Genomic DNA, 5284 nt, shown 5'->3' with positions numbered 1-5284 from the left:
AAAACATTGCCAAATATGTTGAAAGGATCAAAGTAAGTGCCAGTGAAATCAAAGCTTTTGGAGGAGACATCAAAGAAGAAACTATTGTAAGTAAAGTTCTTAGAACATTGCTCCTATTTATGCAATTAGAGTATCTGCTATTCAATAAAGAAGATATGAGACAAATCATAAGATAACTTTGGATACCTTAGTAGGAAGATTGACAGCCTTTGAGCTAGGTAACTTTGACAATTATGTTCCAGCTTCCAAGAATATTGAATCTGCATTTGAGGCTAAGCTTTCACTTAAAGAAAAAGGTAAGAAGATAAAGGACACTTAGTTAGAAAGTGAAGAAGAATCATAGAAAAGTTTTGACAATGATCTTGAAGTTGTTGAAGCTCTACTTGCAAGAAAATATTCTAGAGGTAGAGGAAAATACAAAGGTAAAGTTTTTCTAAATTTTTTTTCATGTGAAGAAATTGGTCATATTGCTGCCAGGTGCCCAAACAAAGAAAGAAATGATGAGAAGAAAAGTCACAAGTGCAATGACAAGAAGAATTCAAATCATTCAAGGAAAAAGGTAAGAAGGCATGTTTTATGGCTAAAGATTCTGATAACAGTGAAGATCAAATAGTTTACATTACTGTAAAAGATGAATCTGATGATGAAGAAGACAAGATGGCACTTATCTCTTATGTGAGCAAAAATGATACATGGATCAGAGATAGTGGATGTTCACATCATATGACTAGTGATAAAACAAAGTTTTAACACTTTGAAGACTATGATGGTGGTAGTGTAAGGTTTGGAAACAATGAACCTTGTTGCATAAAAGGGAGAGGTTGAATCTCATTAACCAAATTACTTGTATGTGACAATGCCTATTGGGTTGAAGGACTAAAACATAATCTGTTGAGTGTGCAATAGTTAATCAACATTGGATTCAAGGTGGAATTCATGCATAGCAAGGCAAGACTACTGGATGACAAAGGAAAACTGATTGGATCGGGCAAACAAACAAAAGGTAACTTGTTTTATCTTGATCTTGATGAGTGCTTATGTTTTATTGCTCAAGTTGAAGAAAGTTGGTTATAGCACAGAAGGTTATGCCATGTAAATTATGATAACATGGTGAAAATAAACAAATTCAAGAAAGTAAGAGGCATTCCTAGTTTGAAGAAACCTGATGTTGGCCTATGCAAGAATTTACAGATTGGCAAAATGGGAAAGACTAGTTTTAAAAGCAAAAACTATTAGTCTGAAGATATCTTGGAAATTGTGCATACTGATTTGTGTGGATCTATTGGAATAGAAAGCTATAGTGGAGAAAAATTCTTTATTATTTTTGTTGATGACTACTCTAGAATGATGATTGTTATGTATTTAAGAGAGAAGTTAGAAAAATTTAAGAAATTCAAATGGTATTTGGAAAGAGTAGAGAAGGAAACAGGGAAAATATTGAAATGCTTAAGGCCAGACAAAGGTGGTGAATTCATCTCCAATGAATTCAATAACTTTTGCATTGAAAGAGGAATCAAAAGATAGGTATCAATCCCTGGAACTCTTGAGTAGAATGGAATAGCTGAAAGGAGGAATAGATCTATCATGGATTGTGCAAGGACTCTAATAATTGAAAATAACATTGCTATCAAATACTGAAAGGAAGCTATCAGCACTGCAGTTCATACCTTAAATTGAGTACAGATGAAGAAGGACTCATATAAAACTCCCTATGAGTTATGGTATGGCTATAAACCCAATGTAAGTTACTTGAAAGTATTTGGAAGAAAATGTTATATCGTAAAAGAATCTAGAAAAGAAAAATTTGATGTGAAAGGTGATGAAGGTATATTTTTAGGATATTCTTGCAAGAGTAAGGCATATAAATGTTTGAATTTATCTCCTCATAAAATCATAGAAAGTACACATGTGAGAATTGATGAGTTTACAAAAAAGAATAAAGAAGAAAGCAAAAAGAAACTAGAGGAACTTGATACATTGCCAAACACATCTGTCAATAAGGAGACTTCTACTCTCAAGTCTTCATCAGTCACTAAGTTGCAAGAAGTTCAAACCAAGTTACAGTCTGAAGCTACTAAGTCTGAGCAACTGGAACTGGAAGTTGAAGTTCAAGAGGATGACAATGCAATTCATTCAAAAGGCAAGGAACCTGTATTGGCCAAGTATGTCAGAAGGCATCATACACCAGATCATATTATTGGAGTTAAATTAGAAGGTACTATGACAAGAAGTGAGCTAAAAGGTACATGTTTACTTGCTGATTTTGAAACTAGAAATGTCAAAGATGCATTGAAAAATGAAAGTTGGATTAAGGCTATGAATGAAGAGATAGAGAAAATATAGAAGAACAAAACTTAGACTCTTGTACCTAGGCCTAAAGACAAAAAAGTGATTGGAACAAAATGGGTATTCAAGAATAAGTTGAATGAAGATGGTAAAATATCAAGAAACAAAGCTAGGTTGGTGTGTAAAGGATATTCTTAAGAAGAAAGCATTGATTATGGTGAGACTTTTACTCCTCTTGCAAGATTGGAAGGTGTCAAGACCTTACTTGCATATGTAGCACATAAAGGATTTAAAGTATATCAAATAGATGTCAAATATGCATTTCTCAATGGTATTCTTGATGAAGAAGTCTACATTGAACAACCAGAAGGTTTTGTTGATCCAAACAAAATGCTTTTGAAACAAGCCCCTAGAGCATGGTATGAAAGATTGCATAACTACCTTATACAGATTAGTTTCTAGAGAACTAATGATAACAATAGTTTGTACATCAAGGAAGGATCAGACAACAAGATTGTATTGGCAGAAATATTTGTGGATGATACTTTATTTACAAGGAATGATGATCTATGCAAAGAATTTTTAGAAAAAATGAACAAAGAGTTTGAAATGTCTATGTTAGGTGAGATCAAGTTCTTTGTTAGTCTTCAAATGCAACAAAGCATGAATGGTATCTACATCACTCAGTCTAAATATATCAAGGAGATACTCAAGAAATTTGGTATGGAAGATTCAAAACCAGTTAGAAACCCCATGTGTACTAGATTAAAGCTTACCAAAGATGATGATTCAAAAGAAGTAGATCGGACCTTATACAAATCAATGATTGAAAAATTACAATATGTAGTTCACACAAGGCCTGATATTGCTCTTGCAGTTGGTATAGTGGTAAGATTCTCGACAAAACTCAGAGAAAATCATATGATGGCAATCAAAAGAATCTTGAGATACTTGAAAGGTACTGAAGATTATGGATTGTGGTATAAACTTTAAGGAAATTTGGACTTAGAAGTATTTACTGATGTTGATTGGGCAGGAAATATTGATGACATAAAAAGTACAAGTGGTGGAGCATTCTTTCTTGGTAAAAGGTTGGTATCTTGGATAAGTAAAAAGAAAAATTGCACATCCCAATCTACAGAAAAAGTATAATATGTTGTAGCAACAATAAATTGTTCTAATATTGTTTGGTTTAAACAATTGTTAGAAGGCATGAAGGTTGAGATTAAAGAACTAGTTGTCATGTTTTGTGATAATACAAGTGCAATTAACATATCAAAGAATCTAGTGATGCATTCCAAAACCAAGCATATTGCTATAAAATACCACTTTGTTAGAGAATTGGTGTAGGACAAAGAAATCAGATTGGAATATGCCCATACAAAAGAACAAATTGTAGCCATATTTACCAAGCCATTACCTAAGGATGCATTCTTGTATCTAAGAGGTAAGTTAGGGGTCATTCCCCTATCTAAAGCTCACTAAAATAAAGTTTTAGTAATGCATCAACATAAACCAAGTTGAAGATCTATCAGTTGATTTAGCATAGTCAAGAGAACATTGCATATGAATCAGTACTCAAGGTACATTGATACTCATTTGGTATGTGTTGTCTTTGGCACGTGTTGTCAAAGAGGGAGAGTTTACTATCATATCTTTTAAAAAAATTTTTGGAGAAGAAGCTATGTAATTCCTTCATAGAGGGAGATTAATGCATTATAGAAGTTTGTGGTATAAAATCTAAGAGGGAGAAAACTTTCTGTCAAAGAAAGTCTTGTTTTCAAATTTCATTGTGCTATGAGATGTTGTGTTGCCATCAATGCCAAAGAGGGAGATTGTTGGATACAATTGTCTAATTGTGTGTTGTCTTTGATGTTACACAAATGTCATATCAGTTGTTAGTTAGTGCTTACTGAGCTCACTTGGTTAGCAAAGCAATTCTCCTTATCTACCGAGCATTCCTAGAGATTACTTTGCGAAGATAGTGTCTACCAATCTCACTTAGGTATCAAAGGATATTATGACAGAAAGTAGTGTTAACCGAGTTCTCATGGTTAACAAAGGAAATTTGGTCAGAGTTAGTGTTAACCAAGTTCACTCGGTTGCCAAAGGATTTTGCGAGTTCGTAGTGTTAACCAATCTTCTATTGGTCAACATAGGAAATCATTTTAGGATCATTTTACTAAGTAGGGTTAGCCAGTGAAGGATTTTGTTGATTTGGGATACGAAGTTTAGTTATTTCAAGTATTGATTCTAGCCAATTGTGGTAATGATTATTGGTCATTGTAATTTGTAATTGAGCTGACTTGATAATTTGAATGATATAAATATAAGGTCAATTGAGATTCTCATGTATGTGAGAATATGCAAGTGTTTTGATTGATTGAGAAGGCAAGTGTGAGCGAACTTGAAAGATGGTCAGATATCATTGTGGAACAACAAAGTAATATTTGATCAGGAAGGATCTAGCATGAAGTAGAATAGAGATCTGTAATTAGTAATTCAGTTGCATCTCATTCAGGTCATTTCATTGTTACTTTCTTACCATTGTAGCAATGATTCCAAAATCTCTTAATAGAGTTGGCTTAAGTTGTAAATCCTCTAACAAGGTGATAGTTCTATTGAATTATTTTAAGACTTCTTGCAAGACCACTCCTTACAGGGTGATTAAATCCTCTAACAAGGTCACACCTAATAGTGTGTTTTTGTAACCTCTAACCAGGTTGGCTCCTAACAGAGCTCACTTCAAAAGAGTGAAAATCAGTAGCTAGTTACATTGGTGGTTTTTCCCATATTGGATTTCCATGTTAAATCCTAGTGTCTCATGTGTTCATGTTATTTCTTTTATGCTTGCAAGTTAATCAATGTGAATGTTTAAGATCAGTAATAAGTAAATCACACTACTTTTACCGAGTTACAACATTTTCTGTGTGTTTCTCGAATTACAATAGAAATCAATTTTATTGTTAACATCAAAGGGATCTGAAATATTTTTGTG

The sequence above is a fragment of the Cupressus sempervirens genome, chromosome 7 (assembly GCF_028749045.1).
Source record: "Cupressus sempervirens isolate cs-2001-9-10 chromosome 7, ASM2874904v1, whole genome shotgun sequence".
NCBI lineage: Eukaryota > Viridiplantae > Streptophyta > Pinopsida > Cupressales > Cupressaceae > Cupressus > Cupressus sempervirens.
Note: the sequence above shows the minus strand (reverse complement) of the source record.